General features: G+C 43.3%; 1 protein-coding gene across 2 annotated transcripts in view; it reads right to left on the bottom strand.

Moving 5' to 3' along the window:
- Positions 1 to 22,254, bottom strand: part of scn4ab (sodium channel, voltage-gated, type IV, alpha, b) — a 48,177-nt gene extending 25,923 nt beyond the window's left edge. The window contains exon 1 of one of the 2 annotated variants that reach the window (XM_040045326.1): positions 21,697 to 22,254. The gene's annotated coding sequence lies outside the window, so the exon portion shown is untranslated. Of the gene's footprint in view, positions 1 to 5,100; positions 5,873 to 21,696 lie in introns of those variants that run through there. The other variant, XM_040045327.1, reaches the window with a different exon arrangement.
- Positions 22,255 to 24,324: the final 2,070 nt, after the last annotated feature.

The raw sequence follows: 24,324 nt of genomic DNA on the forward strand, positions 1-24,324 counted from the left end.
CCACAGACGATGCCATCTCTCATCTCCTCCACACATCACTCGCTCACTTGGACACTAGAAGGGGGAATTATGTTAAAATGCTCTTCATAGACTACAGCTCTGCATTTAATACCATAATTCCCTCCACACTCACCACCAAGCTGGAGCATCTGGGACTCAGCTCATCTATGTGTCAGTGGATCTCCAACTTCCTAACTGGCAGACCACAGGCAGTAAGGATGGGCGGACATGTCTCAGCCTCCACCACTCTCAGCACTGGAGCCCCCCAGGGGTGTGTTCTGAGCCCCCTGCTGTACTCTTTGTACACATATGACTGTGTGGCCACTACCAGCTCCACCACCATCATCAAGTTTGCTGACGACACCGTCGTGGTGGGCCTGATCTCTGATAACAACGAGACGACCTACCTGAAGGAGATTAGGAATCTGGAGAACTGGTGCCAGAGGAACAACCTCCTTCTAAACGTCAGTAAGACAAAGGAGTTGATAGTGGACTTCAGCACTAAGCAGGAGAGGAACTACCAGACCCCTGTCATCAACGAGTGCCCAGTGGAGAGAGTGGACAGCTTCAAATACCTCGGAGTTCACATCACGCAGGACCTGTCATGGTCCTGTCACATCAACACCGTGGTGAAAAAGGCCCGTCAGCGTCTCTACCACCTCAGACGCTTGAGAGACTTCCAACTGCCCTCCAAGGTGCTCAGGAACTTTTACTCGTGCACCATAGAGAGCATCCTGGCGGGAAACATCTTAACCTGGTTCGGGAACAGCACCATGCAGGACAGACGAGCTCTACAGAGGGTTGTGCGATCAGCTGAGCGCACCATCTGCTCCGAGCTCCCTGACCTGCACTCAGTCTACAGCAGGCGGTGCTGGACCAAGGCCAGGAAGATCGTGAAGGACCTCAGCCATCCCAACAACAGACTGTTCTCTCTGTTGAGGTCAGGAAAGCGATTCCGCTCCCTGAAGACCAACACAGAGAGACTGAGGAGGAGCTTCTTCCCGCAGGCGATACGGTCTCTCAATCACACCACCACACAGTACTGACCCACACATATAGTTCTTACACACACACTGGACATTCTGGACATTGTTTTCACTTCATCACTTAAATCACTTTAAGCATATTTGCACTGCAGAAGACATAATGTGGATTGCACAACACTGGACATTATATTCTTCATTTCCAGTTAATACTTGTACAGCTGCTGTTATTGTGTATATATTTATTTATATTTCTTCATACATTCTTATATAGTTCTATATTGTGTATTGTGTATTTTGTTGTACAGTTATTTTATTTTCAACTTTAATTTATATATTTTATCTTATTCTTTCCCAGTTAAATTTACCCTTCATTCTAATTTGTGTTGTACAGTTATTTCCTTTTTAACCTTAATTTATATTTTATTCCTTCCTAGTAAAATTTACCCTTTTTAATTTTTCATATTTATTTCCCTTTTTAATTTTTCATATTTATTTCCTATCTTATTCATAGCCTTTTCCTTTTTTGTTTTCTTTAGGTCACAAGCAGTTGTCCAAGCATTTCACTGCATATCGTACTGTGTATGACTGTGTACGTGACAAATACAATTTGAATTTGAATTTGAAATTTGAATTTGAGCTTTCATGTTTTCAGTGTTGCTGGTGTTGACCCCACCCTTGCGTTACTATGGCACCAGCAGCTGTTGGGAGTCATCAATTTAACCCTTGGGTGTAAAATTACAGTGAGTACGATGACCTGGCTCATTCCAACACACACACACACACACACACACACACACACACTTCCTTTCAGTGTTTCTACATGATTTTCTTTCATACCCTCTTCACCTCTCATTGAACCCCTACATTGTTTTGTATTTTAGCTGGATATAAACTCATCCACCGTGACTCCGACATGTAGCATGTTATAAAAACTTCTTTCAGTGAATATAATCATCACTATTGATCACACTGATGATTGACTACATTTTACAGTAGACTCAGCAGAGAAACTGCATGTCTCCCAGCTCGTCTGTCAGCTCAGTGACTCTGCTGGTTCCCACAAATATTAGGCTACAGGAAGCTTAATAGAGACGCTCACACACACTTTGAATCAGTCCAAAGAATTCATTATTACCTCAAACACTAAGTAACACCTGTGTTAAAATGTTGTTTCATCGCATGTAAAAATAACAGATTTAAAATAAATGTAATAACTTTCACTAACATCAATCAGAACAAACACATTTAACGCTTCGTTAACATTCAGCTCAAAACATTAACTCTCATTAAAAGTGCCACTGCTGTGGAAACACAAAACACACACACACACATGCACATTCATGAACATACAAACACATGAAAGCACAATAGGTAAAATGTAACCACAGAAAATCTGATGATGGCACAAAACCAGGCTTACAGTGAGAGCTGCTGTAGCTGCGTCCTCTGATTTAACCTGAAAGTGTGTGTGTGCATTTATATGTCTTTGTTTGTCAATGTGTGCATGTGTTTGTGTGTTTGTGTGAATGTTTGTGTGTCCATCAGTGACATGTCATTCAGCCTCTTGTTCTGGTGATAGCCGGCGCCACACACAGACTGACAGACAGTAATGTTTTGAGTCACCACAAGATGGCATCAGAGACCACTTTACATCACTTTACATTCACAGTGACCATTTTAAGTAAAAAACCCATTATGACTAATAGTAATAAACATAATTCATGATAGATTAAATCTGACGTCTGTCCAGACTTTGTTATTCTTTAGCTCCTGTCCCGTTGTTAGATTTAGCTGTGTGTATTCCCAGGTGTCTCTCCTTGGCCCTCATCAGCTCTTGTATTTATTCCCTCAGTTTGCCTTAGTCCATTGTCACATCATCTTGTTTCCTGCTTATCGTACCTCCTGTTTTGTAATTTTCCAGAGTTCAAGTCGGTTTCCTAGCTGCCAGTGTGTCTGTTTTTTTGGCATGTTGGTTTTCCATCCATAAAAGATTATGTCATTTGAATGCCTGCCTAACTAAGAGGTCTTCATTAAACCTGACATCCAGAGAAGTTCTTAAGTCCCCACACTGTTTGATCGTGTTCTGGCCCTAATGGTGGCAGTGAAACCTCACTGTTAATGCATAAGGCCGGAGTTCACAGCAGTATGAGGACCTGATTCGTTACATCTAACACGGATCAAAAAAGTCTGTTTATATGCAGATGACATTCTGATTTTGTGTTCACATCGACAACAAGCAGTTTTCCAGCACAAATCTTCAGCCTGTGAATCCAGAATATTTCATAAACTTCCCCGGAAAACATTCAGCTGCAGAAAAGGAAAAAGGAGATTTTATCAAGCTGACTGAGCTTCTCAAAGGCTTTCCTTTGTCCACAATCGAATCCCGTTTATCTGAAAAACTTTTTTTTTTTTACACCTTTAAGGAAGGAAAGGAAAGTCTGAGTGACTCAGAGAACAAAATACATAAATCAGCTCACACTAACACTATCAGAGGGCACACACCCACAGATGCATTAAAAGCAGAAGGACTTTTCTCTATCGGTGTGACACAACATCATCACACCCTGCTGGAACAACAACACAGATAACTCTGCGTGTGTGTGTGTGTGTGTGTGTGTGTGTGTGTGTGTGTGTGTGTGTGTAACCATAGCCTGCAGAATGCTGTTGGACATGCTCAGTAACGTTTGGTATTTCCTGTCTCCCTCTTGGCTCTGTTGGTCTTTGAGCAGGAAGTGAATGACAGACTACAGCTGCAGACGCCTCCTACAGGCAGGGGGTGCTGTTCCACATTTCATTTTAAAGAAACATTTATTCAGTTATTTGGGAACTTAAACATCATACCAACTTGAACATCATAACAACCTGTTCCCCAAAGAACAGTCTAAGGTGTGTGTGTGTCTTTAAGTCTTTGTAAATCGGTGAGCAATATTTAAACTATATCGACTTTAAACAGCACAGCGTGTGACCACAGAGCACCAATATGAAACAGCTGACTGTCATGTGACTGTCATGTGACTAATGTAGGGCCTGTCATTCAGTCTGAATTTACCACAATTTGCAGCAATAATAACAAATACACACACCTGAGACTTGGAGCTACCTGAACAATCTTCATGTGAGAGACAGATGGGAGTTCCGATATGTGAGCGAGCTGCCTTCTGTTGGAATGGAATCATTTCAGTGTCTCACTCACTGTTTTTCTATTGCACAGAGTTAGAAGACTGTGTGATGCATGAGTACAGAGCTAGCCTATGTCTGACATTGCACACTAACGTTGACTTTCCCGTTAGAGTTTCTGACTCTTACCTCCGTGACGTGGTTTGCTTTGTGCAGAACCGTCGCTCACTGTTTACCACAGCTGTTTGAAGTTTTTATATTATTAGTAATGTTTTGTCTTTCTGTGTGTCATGATTGGATGGCTGGAACCTCCTGAAGATCTGAACAGCAAAGCTCTGCAGTCATCTACTTAAATCAATTCAGAAGTGCTGATGGCTGTTTTTGAACTGTTTAACGTCACCCCAGCTGGTTTGTGGTTTGTTGCAGACAAATTTGTCTTGTCTGAATATTGTCAGTGTCAAATTTTGCTGTGTGAGTTTCTCTGATTGAGACGTTCCCAAGTTCACTGACAGCAAGTTCAGATTCTCCAATTTCTCTCTGAAATCTCTGCGGACAAGAACCAAGCTGCAGAGTCGAGCAGCTGACAGACACCAGCACACACACACACACACAAACATGCAGATACACACACACACACACACACACACACGTGCTTTAGTCTGTACGGATTCTGCGAGGATCACATTGCAAATCAGATGCCAAGAAACTTGTAACTATAAATCCTCCAACCTTCTGCCATCACGCACGTGTGCATGTGTGGGTGTTTCATTCAGTTATGCTTCTCTTCAACTCTGAAAACTACATTAAATAAAAACAGGTTATGCCGGCTTGTACACATACACGAGAGACACGAGAGTTCTTCCTTACTGATGTTTACTGTGCTTCTCTTAACGTACAGGTACACCATAGAACTGGTGAATACAAATGTACAAGAAAACTATATTTCAGCATTAAAACATATTGCAATATAAAATTCACAAAATATAAACAAACATACCACTTTGGCCTGCAAGTAGACAAACCGGTGTAATTGGAACTTAGGACTTATTTCTTCTTTAACATTCACACGGCTAGACCGTCACCATGAGCAGCTTCTCTGACCTTACTTCTCAAAACAGGAAGTAACCTCTGCCCTTACCTTATACTTACAAAATTAACCGGTTATTTTCCATGTATCAAATTAACTGTACACCAATCCGGTATGCAAAAAAAAAAAGGAAAATGTTTATGCTCAACATAAAAATAAAACATACAAAATAAAATGCGTTAATTACATTATCATTACAAGAGCTCCGCCTAGTAGTCAAATACTAACATTTCACCAACTGTTACACTCCCACCATTACACTATCGCAACAGCATGTGTGATCCTAAAGGAATTTGACCCAACAATGAACTTAGTGAAGGTTAACCAATAAACATTATGTTGAGTCTTTACTCTGCTTCAAGTAAAAGTATAGTCTTATGTATGGGTCTCTCTAAAATCGTCTTAGTTGTGTGCTTTCCCTTATTGTCTCTAGTAGAGTCACCGATGAGATGCTTAACTTTTCTGACTCTGCCGTCAGCTCCTGGAGTGACTTCCACGACTTTGGCGAGTTTCCATTGATTTCTTGGAAGACAACTGTGATCTGCAGGATTTTGTTCAGAGGCAACATATCGCCATTGACTTGGTTCTGTACTTGATCTGATTCTCTGTATTCTGTTAGCAACAAATACATGAAAGTGCCTTGCGTCGTTGTTAATATAACCAAGGACAACTTCGGAATCAGTCCAGTAGTACTCCTGAATATTTTGGATCTCCAATTCTCTCTTTAGAAAGTCAGCTGCTCTCGTAGCTACTACAGGCGCAGAAAGCTCCAATCTTGGGATGGTTGTCACTTTAGTAGGAGCAACTCTTGCTTTACCCATCACAAGAGTGCACTGTACTTCTCCAAACTTGGTCACTGTTCTCAAGTATGAGCACACACCATAACCGGTTACACTGGCATCAGAAAAGCTGTGTAACTCATACTGCTTCACTTGGTCAGATGTTGATGGGACATAACAACGTGATATCTTTATGGAGGACAGGTTCTGGAGGTCTCTGAGCCAAGATTCCCATTGAGGCTTGAGATCTTCTGGAAGTGGCTCGTCCCAGTCAAGCTTTTCCTGAAACATTCTTTGGAGGAGTTTCTTACCAACTAAAATGAACGGAGCGACGAATCCAAGTGGGTCGAATATTGAAGCCACTGTCAAGAGCACTCCTCTTCTAGTGAAGGGGTTATTCTTTACAATCACTCTGAATTGAAAGGTGTCTGAGCTTACACACCATTGGACGACATGCTTGAATCCAAAGTTTGCGCATCCTGGGGCCCGTTCTTCGTACCTCGCTAAGTAAGTTAGCTGGATTAGATTGTTGACGATTTCGCGTGATCTTGGATTGTTCGGTTCCCCGAAGCTCATCCGGGACTTGCTGCCATAGCAACAGAGCCGTAAGCGTAAACCTGCTCGGGAGCAGGTTTACTTTATGTAAACAGGATTAGATCGCGGCCACGCAGGTATGTCCGCTTCATTTATACGAAAGCAACAGCGATATTCCACCACTGTTTCACCATAAATAAATAACATCAATGTAACTAAAGATAATGCAGCACTTGATCCTGTTATTGATGTCACACAGATACATACAGGTCATTTCCTAAAAAAGGGAAATGTACTATTAACATTCTATTACATGTATGTGATTATTACAGATGTAATTCATATTTCAGAGTAGTAATTGCAAATTACTTCGTGTAATCAAGATGGGAGACCACGGCTATAAAAGCGAAGGTGGATTTGGGAAGCCTTTTGCAGCCATGTCCTGTCCGTATACGCGAGCAACCCATTGCGGAAGGTGCAAGATTGATAAGGTGAGTCCTCAGAATCCAGCGTATATTGCAGGACAGACAGGATCCTTTAGCTCAGCGCGACAGTGTGCTCATTGAGAGATATCGATATTCCCGTGAGGGTATTATTTACTTAACCAACTTTTTGACGAGGGGGTGCAGGACCACCACCTGTCTTTTGTTGCTCTGCCCTTTTCTTGGTTGCTGTTATGAACAAACAAACAGATTATTTCAGGGTCTCTTTCCAAGAGACGAAAAGCAATAATATAAGTGATAAATATTACCATTCTGTAGAATATTCTTATATTTCACTTTTACCTGTTCCCATGTTCTAGTGGGTCCTGTTGTGGCTCTAATGTGAAAGGGGATATAATATAACATAATATAATATAATGTAATATAATATTGGATAATATAGTGTAATATAATAAATCTACCCTACCGCCTACTGGTGTTGGCCAGAGGGGCCGATGGCGCGATATGGCAGCCTGGCTTCTGTCAGTCTGCCCCAGGGCAGCTGTGGCTACAACTGTAGCTGCCTCCACCAGTGTGTGAATGTGAGACTGACTGAATAGTGGTATTGTCATGCGCTTTGGGTGCCTTGAAAAGCGCTATATCAATCCACTCCATTATTATTGTTATTATTAAATTACTTACGAGTTTAATTTGTCAGCAACTTTCTGCCAGCCCTCTCTCCTTGCTTTTGCAGCCTTGCGTTCTGATTAAACTCTGAAGACGATGCGGATCTTATTTGGCTTCTGCGGATGGTAGACGCCATGGTGAGGAATGTACCATGCTGGTTGATTATTTAGCTCAGCCTCTGGCACTTTCTCTGCGTCACCTCTCTTTATGATGTCTTGCATGAAAGTCACGTAGTCCTTGTAGTAGCGCTCGTCTTTTCTGAGACACCTTTCTAAACACTTCAGTCTGTGTTCTGCGCAAAGTTTGTTGTTTGGCAAGTCAGGTCTTTCTTGTCTGAAGGGTAGTGGCATTTCAAAGTGGCCATCTTGGCTTTGTCTTATGCCTTCTTTTACTTTGGCTAGAAACAGTAGATCTTCTTGTGACATTGACTCTTCTTCTACACCTTTTTCAACAAAGTCCATCTCTAGCACATTAAGTATCTCAGCTGGAGTAAGTATTTCTTTGACTTTGTTTCTGCTTACAAAGTGAACTTCTGTTTTGAGCTTGTGAGCGGGTTCTACAGCTGGCAAGACTTGTCTAACAATAACACGATGGCTTACTCCTATTTCATCTTCACGATCACCTTCAGAGTCGCTGTAGCCAATGATGCTCCAGCCAAGCAGAGATTTCTGTGCAAATGGCTGGTCTCGCTCACCACTGACCACCGCTAGAGGGAGCAATGCTTGAGGACAGTTATATCCGATCAGTAGTCCAACTTCACAATCAAGCTTGGGAGCCATCTCCTTTGATAAATGTTTCAAATGTGACCAGTTCTCTGCTGTTTTGTTTGTGGGAATATGTGATCTGTTAGCAGGAATGTAGTCTCTGGTATAGCTTGCTGGTAGTTTGATTCTCGTTTCAGAGTAAATGCCTCTTACTTGTAAGTCCTTTAACTTGCTGCTTGAAACAACTTTTGTTTTGGACGTTATAGTGGAAATCTTGAGTTTAACTGGCTCTAACATGGCGTTGAGCGACTGAGCTGTGTCTTTCAAGATGAAAGTGGTGTCACTTTGAGTATCGAGCAAAGCATACACTAACCTTTCATTCTCTGGTTCATCCACAGTGGATACATAAACTGGGATAACTGAGGAAGTACAACCTTTTGACTTTTGTTGCACAACTCTGTTGGATGTAACTTGGTTAGATACTTGCTCTTGTATTTCAGAAACCTCTGTTTCCTGGTTAGTCTTTGATTGTTGTTGGCTATTCTTTCTTTGTTCCTTGTCTCTTTTCTCTCTGTCTTGATGTAGACAGGTTGGGTGAGGCTTTTGGCATTTGTCACACACACTTCTGGAAGTGCAGTTCTTAGAGTTATGACCAGTCTTGAATCAAATCAAATCAAATCACTTTTATTGTCACATCACATGTGCAGGCACACTGGCACAGCACATGCGAGTGAAATTCTTGTGTGCGAGCCCCACAGGCAACAGAGATGTGCCAAACACAACAACACAAACGAGCAAAATACAAGAATGGCCGACCTGAAACTAATAAATATATGTACAATATATAATAGTGTATGCATTTCTGGATGTGTATACTAAATATTTTCCTACGTGTGTGTGTGTGTGTGTATACACATTTTTACAAATTAAATAGTAAAAAAAAACAAAAAAAACAATAATAATAATAATAATAATAATAAAATATATAAAATATACAGAGTTGAATATGTGCAAAACAAGTGGCATTTATATACAGTGTGGAGTGCATAATGTTAAAGTTCCAGTAGTGAAGCTGAGGTGTCTATGACGTGTTCAGCAGTCTGATGGCCTGGTGGAAGAAGCTGTCTCTCAGTCTGCTGGTACGGGACCGGATGCTGCAGAACCTCCTTCCTGATGGAAGCAGTCTGAACAGTTTATGGCTGGGGTGACTGGAGTCCTTGATGATCCTCCCCGCTTTCCTCAGGCACCGCTTCCTGTAGATGTCTTGGAGGGAGGGAAGCTCACCTCCAATTATCCGTTCAGAGCACCGCACTACTCGCTGGAGAGCTTTGCAGTTGTAGGCGGTGCTGTTGCCATACCAGGTGGTGATGCATCCAGTGAGGATGCTCTCAATGGCACAGTGATAGAAGGTCCTGAGGATGCGGGGGCTCATGCCGAATCTTTTCAGTCTCCTGAGAAAGAAGAGGCGCTGCTGCGCCTTCTTCACTGTTTTGTTTGTGTGTACTGACCACGTAAGATCCTCAGCCAGATGTACTCCAAGGAACCGGAAGCTGCTCACTCTCTCCACAGCAGCGCCGTTGATGGTGATGGGGGTGTGTACTTCTCTGCACCTCCGGAAGTCCACTATCAACTCCTTTGTCTTTGCGACGTTGAGGGTGAGATGGTTGTCTTGACACCAGTGGGTCAGGGCGCTGACCTCCTCCCTGTAAGCTGTCTCATCACTGTTGGTGATAAGACCCACCACTGTAGTGTCGTCCGCAAACTTCACAATGATGTTGGAGTTGTTAGTGGCTGTGCAGTCGTAGGTGTAGAGTGAGTATAGGAGAGGGCTCAGTACACACCCCTGTGGAGCACCAGTGTTCAGTGTGATGGGGGATGAGGTGATGCTGCCCAGTCTGACCACCTGGCGTCTGTCAGACAGGAAGCTAAGGATCCAGCTGCAGAGGGAGCTGCTCAGTCCTAGATCCTGCAGTTTCCTGTCCAGCTTCGAGGGAACGATGGTATTGAATGCTGAGCTGTAATCTACAAACAGCATCCTCACATACGTGTCTCTCTTCTCCAGGTGTGACAGGGCAGTGTGTAGTGTCAGGGCTATGGCATCATCAGTGGACCTGTTGTGGCGGTATGCAAACTGTAGAGGGTCCAGTGAGTCGGGTAGTGCAGAGCAGATGAAGTCCCTGACCAGCTTCTCGAAGCATTTGCTTACGATGGGGGTCAGGGCTACAGGTCGCCAGTCGTTCAATGAGGAGATGGTGGAGGATTTGGGTACAGGGACGATGGTGGCCATTTTGAAGCAGGCTGGGACTACAGACAGAGAGAGGGAAAGGTTGAAGATGCGCGTGAACACTCCAGCCAGCTGAGCCGCGCATGACTTGAGGACGCGGCCGGGAATCCCGTCCGGACCAGTAGCTTTGCGTGCGTTCACCTTCCTGAAGCACTTCCGCACATCCTCCTCAGACACAGTGTGCGCACTGACGTCATCCGCGGTGCGCACACTGTCCGGTCTCATGGTGTTCGCTGTGTCGAATCTAGCGTAGAATACGTTTAGATCCTCACACAGAGAGGCCATGGTCTGCGGTGTGCTGGTTTTCCCTCTAAAGTCTGTGATCGTGTTTAGTCCCTGCCACATACTCCGAGGGTTGTCAAACTGTTGCTCCACCCTGTCCCTGTACTCACGTTTGGCTGCTTTGATCATCTTCCGGAGTTGGTAATGTGCGTGTTTGTAGTCCGATGTGTTCGCGGAGGCAAAGGCGGTGCTCCGTGCCGCCAGTGCCGCGCGAACATCTCCGTTAATCCAGGGTTTTTGATTTGGGAAGGATTTGACTGTTCTGGATGGGACGACATCTTCCACGCATTTCCTGATAAATCCACAGACTGAGTCTGTGTATTCATCAATGTCTCTGGCGGCCACGTGAAACATTTCCCAGTCCGCGTGATCAAAACAGTCCCGCAGCGCAGACTCCGATTGGTCCGTCCAACAGTGCACCGCCCTCCGGGTTGGAGCTTCCTGTTTCAGCTTCTGCCTGTAGGCGGGCAGGAGCAGGATGGAGCAGTGATCTGATTGGCCGAATGGGGCACGGGGGAGGGCTTTGTACGCATCCCGGAAAGAGGTGTAGCAGTGGTCGAGTAGCCGGTCTCCACGTGTGTTAAAAAGGATGTGTTGATGGAGTTTTGGTGAGACTTTCTTCAGGTTTCCCTTATTAAAGTCTCCGGCTGTGATAAACGCTGCCTCTGGGTGTGCGGTTTCCTCGCTGCTGATCGCGCTGTACAGTTCCCTGAGTGCACGGTCAGTGTCGGCTTGTGGGGGAATGTAAACAGCCGTAATAATCACTGCTGTAAATTCCCTCGGTAGCCAGAATGGCCGGCACTTAATCATCAGGTACTCCAGGTCCGGTGAGCAGAAGGATTTGACCGGGTGCACGTTCGCATAATCACACCAGCTGTTGTTGATCATGAAACACACACCACCGCCTCTGCTTTTCCCAGTAAGATCCTGTGACCTGTCCGCGCGGTGCACAGAGAACCCCGGCAGTTGTATTGCGGAGTCCGGTACTTTGTCCGATAGCCAGGTTTCTGTGAGGCAGATCACGCAGCAGTCCCGCATCTCTCGCTGGAATGAGATCCGTGCCCGAAGCTCGCACAGCTTGTTCTCCAGAGACTGCATATTAGCCAGTAATAAACTGGGTAACGGTGGTCTGTAAGTGCGCCGTCTCAGTCGAACCAGAACGCCAGATCTTCTCCCTCTGCGTCGGCGTTTGCGGCCTCCAGGGCCAGAGAACAAAGGCGTCTCAGGTGAGATGAATGGGGGGTCTGCAAACGGAGCGTCCGTGTTGCAAAACTTGAACTCCGGAAAGTTATGAGAAAGACCGTCTTTTATGTCCAGTAAGGTTTGTCGGTCGTACACAAGGAGACATGTGCTACTCGCGAAAAAATGAAGGAAAAGTAAAATTAAACACAGAAGAAAGCCGTTGCTTGGGGGAGCTCGTGACGAGGCTGCCATACTCGGCGCCATCTTGGATATAGGCAACCAAACCTTGGATGAGGCAACCAAAGCACAGTTTTTCAGACTGCACAAACTTTACTCTCTCTTCAACTGACTTGTCCAATATCTTGCGACATTTCTGAAGTGTGTGACCAGGTTTCTTACAAAAGAGACATGTGACATTTGTCCGTTCACTAGGGCTTGTACTAAGTGCCTTAGCATTCAGCATGTAGTTTCTTTTGGGCTTGTCTTTGAATGCATACTTGTCTTGTTCAGTTGGCTTTATTGCAGGCAGAGAAGTGATAGGATTACATGCAATTCTTGCTTCTTTATTCAGGAATTTGACGAAATGACTAAAATCTGGGAACATTCTGTGTTCATCTCGAAACTCTGTCACCGTTCTGTTCCATTGTGCACTTAGCCAATCAGGCAGCTTTGCAGCTATCCTCTGATTTTCCACGCAGTCATGCAAAACTTGTAAACCTTGAACATAAGGTATGGCTGACTCAACACTGCTTAGAAAATCTGCAAACTCACGTAGATCTTTAGTGTCTTTGTTGTTAATTTTTGGCCATGACTGAATCTTGTCATGATATGATTTGCCTATCACAAAGGGATCTCCAAACCTGTCGTTGAGTATCTCCCAGGCAGCATGATAAGCGGTGTCTGTTCCAACCAGAAAATGTCCTTCAATAGCCTTCTTCGCTGGACCTCCTACATACTTTCTCAGGAAGAAAAGCTTTTCTTGAATTGGCAGATTCTTGCAGTCAACTAATGTTTGAAAAGATAACTTCCAGTCGTTATACTGCAGCGGATCACCTGTGAAGACTGGAGGCTCTGGGATTGGGATTCTGTTTGCAGTGATAGCTTCAGCGAGCATCCTTACAAGATCAGTGGAGGGCGTTTCATTTGCACCACAAATTGCTGTTTGAGGAACAGATGCTTGGAGAGGTGCAGTTTGTTGCGGAGCTCTAACTTGAGAGGAGATGAATGGTTTCGAGTTCACATTCGGAAAGCTTGGTTGCGGGAAGGAACTATCTTGTTTTACTTGGGAATGAACAGGAGATTTGTCTTCATCCTCACTGTTCACACTTTCAGCATACACCTTCAGTCTTGCTTGTGCTGCATTACGCTTTTGCAATTCTTTCAATAGTTTCACTTCCTTTCTCTTTTCATCTAACCTTGTCTTTATTGAGGTGCTCTCAGTTAGAAATTGAGCTCTTTTCCTTTCATCCTCAACTTAAAGTTCTCTGATTTCTTCCTCACACTCATGCTGTTTTCATTATTTTAATGGCTTCTTCTGTAGCTGCTACTTCAGCTGCAGCTTCTTGTCTTTGTTGTAGTGTGACCAGAGATGATTGCTTTGACATCCCAGAAATAGACCTTGCGGAGATGTTATATTGGTTTCACTGGTAAAAATAAATAATTGAAATGGGTATATATTTGTTTTTTGTTAAGTTGCCTAATAATTATGCACAGTATTAGTCACCTGCACACACAGATATCCCCCTAAAATAGCTAAAACTAAAAACAAACTAAAAACTACTTCCAAAAACATTCAGCTTTGATATTAATGAGTTTTTTGGGTTCATTGAGAACATGGTTGTTGTTCAATAATAAAATTATTCCTCAAAAATACAACTTGCCTAATAATTCTGCACTCCCTGTAGTTCTTTTCATCTTTTCTTGTTACCCACAGCAACATCTACTTCTGTCAGGCCTAGGCTGCTCACTAGGGCTTGGTATCATCACTGATTTCTATAATCCATTCGATTCTGGTTCTCAACGTCCTGATTCGATTCAATTTAGCCTCAGACAGTCAGAAATATTATAATTCTGATCATTTATCAGTACTGATACATGTGAGACTTCATCAGAATTGTGAACATCACTGCAGATGCCTTTGTGTCAAAGTAACTGAGAATAAAACACAAAAAAAACATGGAGATTTTTCTGACCTGACTCTTTATAGCAGATAACCTTAAAAATATTCTGCAATATTCTGCAATTCTGCAGAATTTTAAAAAGTTTTAATTTCTTCAGTATTGAACAGCAGAAATTAGGCTTTCTTGTCCGAGGTCATTTAAGTGAAAAAAGGAAAAAGAAAAAGACAGCGGCCGACAGCGCTGTAAACAACGGTACACTGATGGGTAATAAGCGAATGAATAATGCAGAAAACAGAGATTTGAGACGGGAAACTGTTTTTGAAGTACAGGGAGAGAGAGAGAGAGAGAGAGAGAGAGAGAGAGAGAGCTGTGCATGAAGTGTGATTTTTATCGTGGTGGAAGCAAAACAGCAAAACTCAGAGGGAATTCATGACGACATTTATCAAATATGAAGCGTAGTTTGATGCTTCTTTTGCTGCTGGCTCGGTGAATTTTGGTTGGAGAGACAAAACCTACAGCTCAGAATCAGCGCAAAAAGACGTAAATACAGAGCAGACCTGACGCATCAGAATCGCTAAGCTCCGACAGCGTGTCTGTCTGCGGGCCGTCGGGTGAGAAAGCCGAGAAAGACAAAGCTGATTCTTATGTGTCGGGTCCGCTCTGTGTTTACGCCTTTGTGTGGAATCCGTGTACCTGCTCTCATTTGCTGTTTGGTGGCTATTGAAATAGTTTTTTGAGCTTTAATCTGAGAATCTGGCGTTTCTGGCAAAACACAGTTATATTTAAAATTCAATTCAGGATTTAATGAATCAATATCGCTTTATTCAAGCTACTCACCTCCCTCTTCCACCTGCACTTTCAACTGGACCATGGCCAATCAGAGAGGTCTCGCCCCTGACTATCTCTGATTGGTTTAGTCCACCATAGGGGCATAATGTGTGTCTGTTGTTGACCACACGGAGAGTTGCAGAGATTTATTTATTTATTTTTTTGTTACCCGAACAGTTGGTCGCACCGGTGCGACCAAAATTTTTTTTTTAGTCGCACCACCGAAAAGTTTGGTCGCATTTGTGACCAAATTGGTTGCACTCCAGAGCCCTGGGGCTCCCACACAAACACAATACAGGAGATGAAGCATCGCTGAATATGTTTCCAAACCAACTTCATTCTAAGCCAAAGACTAGAAAATATGGTGAAGCATGTCTGCCCTTTGGCTTCACCTGCACAAGTGCCAAGGTAGGTCTCCCTGCAGAATTGGTTTTCCTTGCGTCTGGAACACGCGCTGGGCTCTTCAAATCACGGACAGAGTCCCACAGCTGTTTATGTTTTTGAACCCATTTTGCACAAAGAGGCACATTGATAGCAGTGTTGAATATTATTACACAGGAAAAAAACAACTACAACTAAAATAATCACACCGTGACGCCTCTGCCTTTCTAAATGGAGGGACAGTAACTGCGTGTGTATATGTAAGCGTGTAAAACCTGCAGATAGTCAGATTAACAGTATTTTGTCTCTATCTGCCATTCTGCAATTCATCTCATGGTAAATGGCCTGTATTTTATATAGCGCTTTACTAGTCCCTTTACATATCCAGTCATCCACCCATTCACACACACATTCACACACTGGTGATGGCAAGCTACATTGTAGCCACAGCCACCCTGGGGCGCACTGACAGAGGCGAGGCTGCCGGACACTGGCGCCACCGGGCCCTCTGACCACCACCAGTAGGCAACGGGTGAAGTGTCTTGCCCAAGGACACAACGACCGAGACTGTCCAAGCCGGGGCTCGAACCGGCAACCTTCCGATTACAAGGCAAACTCCCAACTCTTGAGCCACGATTGCCCCTGTAAACATGTAAACAATAACATGGCGCACAGCGTGACGTGAAAAAAAGGCACATACCTTTGACGTTGCGTGACGAACTCTGTATTCCTCGTCCACACGTAAACGCAAAAAAGGAGTTTAAAAAAAAACTCTGTCTTCGGTGATTCGAAGCGCAGTTTACGTGTGGTTTACCCGTGTAGGTGTGGACGTAGCGTAAAAGAATTAGTAGTGTATTTTATTACTACCTGTAATTTGTTGCAGTTTACTTGTATTTGCTTAATTGTTTACTAAATGTTTCAGGTGTTAAATAAACCGCAATGGAGTAACAAAATATGGGTGTGTGTGGTTGGAGGATTTGTTTGTGGTGGGGGGAGGGGGGGGCAACATTTTTCTTATAAAACTAAGGGGGGCCCAGCAAAAAACGTTTGGGAACCACTGCCTTAAAGTATGATACGATGGAATTACCGTATTTTCACGACCATAAGGCGCACTGTGCTAAAAGGCGCAGTCTCAGTTATGTGTGCCCTTACTGTATTTAACACACACATAAGGCGCACTGGACCATAGGGCGCATACAAGTACCGTATGCGTATTTAAAAATAAAGCGGGAGCAAACCTGAATTCGGTACCTTACTCACACTTCTATTGCCGGTAATCGTCATCATCAACAACACACAAGCATACAAGTGTGCATATTTAAAAATAAAGCAGGAGCAAAACTGAGTTTGGTACTCACATTTTTATCATCAATCAAACCCATCAAAGTCCTCATCCTCTGTGTCTGAATTGAACAGCTGCTAAATCTCCATCAAACATGCCAGGTTCACCGTCTTCACCGTCAGAGTCACTTTCCGTGCCGTGCGGCTCCTCGGAAACGATGCCGGCTTTTGCGAAAGCTCGAACAACAGTGCCAGCAGACATGTTAGCCCAAGCATCTACAATCCATTGGCAAATTGTGGCGTAACTCGCCCGGCGCTGCCTTCCACTCTTAGTGAAACTGTGGTCTCCACCGGTCATCCATCGCTCCCAGGCCGCTCGCAGCCTTACTTTGAACGGGCGGTTCACACCGATGTCCAGCGGTTGGAGTTCCTTTGTCAGGCCTCCCGAATGACAGCAAGCTCACAGTTCATTTGCTTCACAAGTTTTTTCACATCGGCTGTGAGATGGGCACGCATAGAGTCACAAATCAACAGCGATGGTGATGCGTGGAAAAAACCACCTGGTCTCCTTACATACACCTCCCTCAGCCACTCTTTCATCATTTCCTCATCCATCCAGCCCTTTTCATTTGCCTTAATGATGATTTCTGCTGGAAACTTCTCTTTAGGCAAAGTCTTTCGCTTAAAAATCACCATAGGCAGCAGTTTCTGTCCATTAGCATGGCAGCCAAGCACAACAGTAAAAGAAGACTTTTCATACCCCGTTGTGCGTATCGCTACCCTGCTGGTCCCCTTCTTCTCCACAGTGTGACTCACCGGGATGTCAAAAGTGAGCGGGACCTCGTCCATGTTTGTGATGTGGCTGGGCTGGATGTTTTTGTCGCCGATGTGTTTGCTGCAGTAGGAGCGGAAGATGGCCAGCTTTTCCTTATACCGGTAATCCGCTGGAAGTTGCTGCGCTACCGTAGTCCTGGTCTGGATGGAAAAATGGCACCGTTTCATAAAACGAAAGCACCAAGACGGACCTCCTTGGAAATGTTCAATGTTCATCTCTTCAGCTAGTGAAACTGCTTTTAGCCGAATGGTGACCGTCGAAACGCTTCTCCCGCTCGCTCTTTGCTCGATGATGCACCGCTCGAGTCTTTCCTCCAACTCGGGCCACCTCGCCTTATGTCCGCGGAAACTCAGCTGCGTTTTCTTGACCTGCCGGAGCTTGTTTTCCAGCTTCCTCCATTTGCGAACCATCGATTCGTTAATCTTAAATTCTCTCGCCGCTGCTCGATTTCCATGTTCCTCCGCGTAGCTGATGGCCTTCAGTTTAAACTGTGCTTCGTAAGTGTGTCTCTTTGCCATTTTCAGGGTTGTTAAAACAACGATGTCCTGCATAATGCACATACCTGTTCTTTTATACAGGTATGTGCGATTGTCCCGGTATATACGATCAACGCCCACACTTCACCCTTTAACGTTCTCATGGTGTTCTCTACTACGTCCTCCTTACAACACATAGGGCGCACCGCGCTATAGGGCGCGCCGCACTTTTTGAAGAAAATCTAAGACTTTTAAGTGCGCCTTATGGTCGTGAAAATACGGTATCAGTTATTTAAATAGCTAACATTAACTTGTTGGACGATTCATGCTTACCAGAGGTGACTAATGCTACTTTATTTGAGGTTGGATAAAGGTAAATTTACAGTTTACTAAAGTTAGTACTACTGTGAAACACACAGGTGAACTTGGCACCAGTTTCACTTGTACAGTTTTTTTTCTGTAAATGAAACAGACTCTTTCTGGAACTAGTTCTCCTTATGCTAACATTTAGCATCAGCATTAGATAAAGTTTATTCGTCTACATTTTTCTGCTCACTGGCACTGCCTGGTGGTGAAACCTGTGTAACACACCGTGACATATTTATCAGGTTAAACATGTACAAGATATGAAAGACTGACAAGAAGACAAATTGTACTCTCTATGGAAATAACAGCATTAACCACAGTTAAGTTCATGTAGCTAATCCTGACTGTAACTGAACTTGCCTGACATCTACTCAGGCAAGTTCAAGTGATGTGGTTACTGTCATATCTGTGAGCAACTGAACTCTCCATGTGTGAAGAGGCCAAGCATGTAAAGGTGCAGAGGCTGACATAGGTTAAATTTGTACCCATCAGGCATGGAAGCTTTATCTTCCCAATCTCTGGCTGTAGTCCTTATTTCATATAAATGTCATTAATATGTAGGGTTAATCTTTAGATCAGGTTTTCAATTGACCCTGGTGATGTTACTCCTCCCGCAGTTACTGAGGAGATCCTTGCACCCTTTACTTGATCAACAAAAAAGGTAGCAAAAAGCTGAAGTGAGTCATGCAACATTGTTTGTTACGAAACTACTGTTAATAGTTACTTACGAATCCTTGAGGCCAAGTCCATAACATGTAACTGTTTCAATTAGATTGATTGTCATTTTAACTGACTTTTTTATTTTTATTTGAATTTTATTGAATTTTATTTGTATTCTTTCACTTACTGTTGCATGTGTGTTGTTGCTGCCTGTGTTTGAGTAATTTCTGTAACTGTGAGACATCTGCTGATGCCTATCTTGGCCAGGTCTCCCTTGAAAAAGACATTTTTTAATCTCAATGGGATCTTCCTCGTTAAATAAAGGTTAATAAATAAATAAATAATAACTGACAAACTACTGGAGGAGAAAAAGACATTCTAGTACTTCTAAATGAATACAACAAAGAACCAAAAACTAACAGCACCTTGTCAAAGTCATTCAACGCAAAATCGAGACATGAAACATGATGAACAAAGCTGAAAGTGCTACTGTCACATCTGCTGAGGCAGACAGAGATGAGAGATTGTGGTCCCAAATGCAGATGGAGACAGAGACGGAGAAGGCTTTAACAGAACACTGCACAACTACAATACAAAAACCTGAACCGCGAAACCTGGAACCTGGGAAACATAAGGGAGGTAAGCAGATGAGCCAACAACAGGAAAGACAAAGGACTAAACACACAGAGGAGAGCCAGATGGAATGAATCTGTACATGTAAATGTCTTTGACATATTGATCATTGATTGAAGAGCTTTGGAAAACACATCTGACAGGGTTATGTGTTGGGAATGAGAATGCTCTGGACTCTGACAGCCTCTGCTTTAGGATGTCATGGGTTTTCCTGGGGACCTGAACACTTGGATAAATTGTTGCATTCTTATTTACAAAGCCTGGGGCATTTATTGCTAAAGAATGTCACAGTAGCAGACCATCCATCCATTCACTCACTTCCACTTATCCTTTTCAGGGTAACGGGGGGCGCTGGAGCCTATCCCAGCTGTCATAGGGTGAGAGGCGGGGTACACCCTGGACAGGTCGCCAGTCTGTTGCAGGGCCAACACACAGAGACAGACAACCATTCGCGCTCGCATTCACTCCCGCATTCACACCTATACCTGCAGACCTAACCTACCCAACCCGGGCAGCAGCATAACTTATGTATGGAGTACAGGCCTGTGAGGCTAGAAGCTGCTAGCACACGTGATTAAACTATCGCACCTGTCGGTTCTGAAGCAAAGCTCGTTTTAGCAACCGGATATGTGATCATCAATTTAAACGAAATGTTTCCTGGTCAGAAGCTGCCACTTCATCTTATAGCAAACATAGCATCCTGATCTGACTCTAATAGTGCTAAGGTGACCAGCTCAATGCCATTTCCTGTGGCAGACTCTTAACCTTTTGGTGTGACCCTCCTCTGTTAGTGCTCAGCTTTGCTGCAGCCACACAGAGCTATATTGGAAAGCAGCAGTTGTTGGTCCCAGCAGTTGTTAATATCTGATCCCTGATCAGCTTCTTCACTACAGTCAGCTGGCCTATAAATAATGTCTGCTGGCTTACCTTAAACTCTAAACCCAGTCAGTGCTTCGTCTTATAAAACCCAACCCTCTTTACAACTATTAAAGTCTGAGTCGCATTTAGGGTGGATAATGTAGCATAGTAATGCTAACCTCCATAATCACAAGGTGCTGCTGCAGTGTGCTGCATACACGAGATCAACGTCATCATCTGCCAGAAAGATGTTAAAGAAGGAGCACTCTGGTTTCTCCGACTTACACATTGGGCAGTAAATAAGAAGGTCAAAAAAAAAAAAAAAAAATCTGACTCCACTGTCTCTGCGTCAGCCACTTCAGATACTCCTGCTTGTTTAAACTGTGCGCTATTATCATCTTACGCTATCATTCCCTGAAGCATGTTTCTTGACACGTCGTAAAACCATGGCAACAAGACAAATTTATTTTGCCTTTTTATATTTCTAGCAGCAAAAGCATGAAGTGAAACAATCAGAGTTCATCCTCATAACTCGAGCTTACAGACACTCAGTTAGCAAACACGCCAAACCTGCAAGCACAGGCCACTCAACTGAACATTCCTGTGAGGCTTTCACACAAGTTTCAAGTAGAGAGACTGGTCACTATAGGGGAAATTCAAAAGTCCAAACCTGCCTGGAAAGATTAAATGATTCTGTGTTTTTGGTTTTTAAAGTGCCATCTTTGCATAAAAGAAGAGCAGTTTGGTTAAAGTGAGTCTACTTTTGATTTACTTTGATATTTTTTTCATTTAAGCTAAAAAGTGTCTGATGATGTGCAGATATGATGACAGAGGGTATCAGGTTAACAGCAACGCAACAGGTGTAACACACACACACACACACACACACACACAGTGTACTGAGAAGCAGGACAATAACGAGGATCGGTTGTTTCAAAGTGAAAACTAAAGCATGAAATCCTGCTCTTACATTTAAATCAGAATCCAAAGCACTTTGAATCTTTGGTGAAAATTGTAATTTTAGACATTTTTTGTCAATTTTAAAGTTTTCAGACTAACAGATGAAAACGTGTCTTTAATTATCACAAAAAACTGCTCCATAAACAAATGAAAAGGTCAACAACAAACCAATGTCTTGAATCTATAAAATCTTAGGTTTCACTTCACGTCCAAAAGCATAAAGTTCAGACTCACCTGCTTCTGCTGTTTCTTCCACAAAAAATCCAGTAAACATCAGTCACAGCACCATGCTGCCTGTCCGTATGTCTCTCTCTGTCTCACGTCTTCTGGCCTCGCCTTACTCTACGTCTGTGGCTGAAACTTGAGAGGTCAGGTAGTGTGTCAGCACACTCTCACACACTCTCTCTCTCACTCTCTCTCTCTGTCACACACACACACACACACGTTCAGCAGTTCCCATCAGAACTTTATAAAATCCTTTCTGACAACATAAAATTATCAACCCCTCATTTAAAATAATAAAAGAGACATTTAGTAAGATCAACAGATTAATTGGTCAAAAATATATTTGTTTTTAAAGATGCATGATATATGGCATGTATTCCTATGTGAGACATGACAACTGAGGAGCTTAAATCTAAAATGTCTCTTGAAAGTAGAATCTCACCAAGGATACGCTAGATTCAACGTAGCGCTAAGTTTTTGTCACAACAGTCATAAAAATCTTTTATGCAGCCATGAGAGGAATTGAAAGTCCTGCAGCATACTTTCCCTCCACAGGCAGGCTGGAGGATTTTCCCATCAGACCTTGGCTTGAGCAGAATATCTCAGGAGATCAGATCATTTGTACTGCACAAACATGGCTGCCCCCTCCCTGAGCCTGGTTCTGTCTCAGGTTCTTCCTGTTTTTCCTTCCCACTGTAATCTTACGGGGTCATGAGATTTGGGGGATTTTCTCTGTATTATCGTAAGGTCTTTACCAGACAGTATAAGGCACCTTTAGGCAACACTTGTTGTATCATGGTGGTATATAAATAAAACTGAATTGAGACTTCCGATGACGTCACCGTAGCAATCGGTCGAGCTCTGAACTGCTCCTGCAAGAAACTTTGCTAAATCCTTAAAATTAAGGAAAAACGCTCCAAAACACGAAAACGAAATACGCTATAGACCCACGATGCCTGGACCTGGTAAAATTACCAAGGAGAAGACTAAGTCAACCACGCAAACCAAGATATCGGTGTTTGGCGGTGAAGCTAGCGCGTCTGAGACCTGCGCAGCTAACAAGCCAGCCACCATGAGCGAACACGGCCCCGCGGATAGTGGCAACATGGAGGAGAGGTTGCAGCGTGCCATACGAGAGGAGTTTGCAGGTATTGAAAACAAGCTTGCAAACGCGCAAACTGCACTTTGGGACAAGCTGGAGGGCGCAGTGGCCAAGTTTTCCAGCAAGGCAGATGAGGTTGTGGCAGCCATGAACGAAATGCAGAAAAAATTATCTGACTGTGTGGGGAGAGTAGAGCAAACGGAGAAACGCATTTCAAATGTAGAAGATGAACATGTGGTGATGGGGACCACCGTTTCAAGATTAGAAAAAGAAAATAAAGCACTGATGGATAAAGTAGTGGATTTGGAAACCAGATCCCGACGCAATAAGCTCAGGTTGGTTGGAGTTCCAGAGGGAGATGAGGGCGCGGACACCTGTGGATTCCTGGAAAACTGGATAACGGATGTATTGGAGTTGAACACATCAAGGAGCCCTCTGGTTATCGAGAGAGCACATCGCATTGGCCCAACAAGAAAGCCTGAGGAACCTCCAAGAACATCAATAATGTGCTTTCTTAACTACAAACAGAAAGATATGGTGCTCAGAGCAGCAAGATCGAAAAAGGATATTTTCTACAAGAACAAAAGGGTGAGATTCTATGAGGACGTCGCCACAGAGGTGCACAAACAACAGAAGAAGTTTGGAGGGGTACGACAACAACTCTGGAAGATGGGACTGAGAAGTGGCATCGTACCACCAGCTAAACTGATAGTAACATACAAGGAACAAGTCCACAGATTTAGCACGCCAGAAGAAGTCCAAAGCTTCATAAAGCAGATCCAGGAGAGCCAGAAATGAGGATGATATTATAAGGTCTAGCAATCTGGGGTAATGATTCATTTTGGAAAAGGATATAGTTAACTTCATCAAAGCAAAAGGTAACTAAGAGCAAAGTGGGTTTTTTTTAAATTTTTATTTTATTTTATTTACTTTATTTTTTTTTTATCTACATGGATAAATAGACAGACATAAAGATAATTTTCGATTTTTATTTTATTCTACTCTTTTGTTCTTTACTTTTATTTTCATTTCATTTTCATTTATGTGTCTAGGTTTTTTTGTTGTTGTTTTTTTTGTTTGTTTGTTTAAAGACAACAAAAAAGCAGTTAATTATTAAGGGGCAGTGGAATATTAGCAAAGCTAAAGGATTCATTAAGGATACAGGGAGCAAGGAAGAGCCAGGCATAAAGCCGTGGTCATTTTGAGTTAGCAGATCTTAAAACTGGGATCTGTATATGGTTAACGTTGGAAGTAGAACATTTGCATGGGTTACCCAGGAACTGGGTGGGTGGGGTTTTTTGTGTTTTTTCTTTTGTACGGTTTGTTCATTTAAAGCTTGTGTTTTGTGTTCTGTTTTGTTCGCACTCTCAGACAAGTTTAAATATTTAGCAATGCATGTGAGGCGTGTTGGCTCGGAAATTGGCAGTTAAATGTACCTCTTGGAATTGTAGAGGCCTAAAAAGTAATAAAAAGATTAAGCAAGTAATGAACAAAATGAAAGATCTGGAAGCAAAAATAATTTTTCTTCAGGAGAC

Source organism: Simochromis diagramma, unplaced genomic scaffold (assembly GCF_900408965.1).
Source record: "Simochromis diagramma unplaced genomic scaffold, fSimDia1.1 OVJJ01000055.1, whole genome shotgun sequence".
Lineage (NCBI taxonomy): Eukaryota > Metazoa > Chordata > Actinopteri > Cichliformes > Cichlidae > Simochromis > Simochromis diagramma.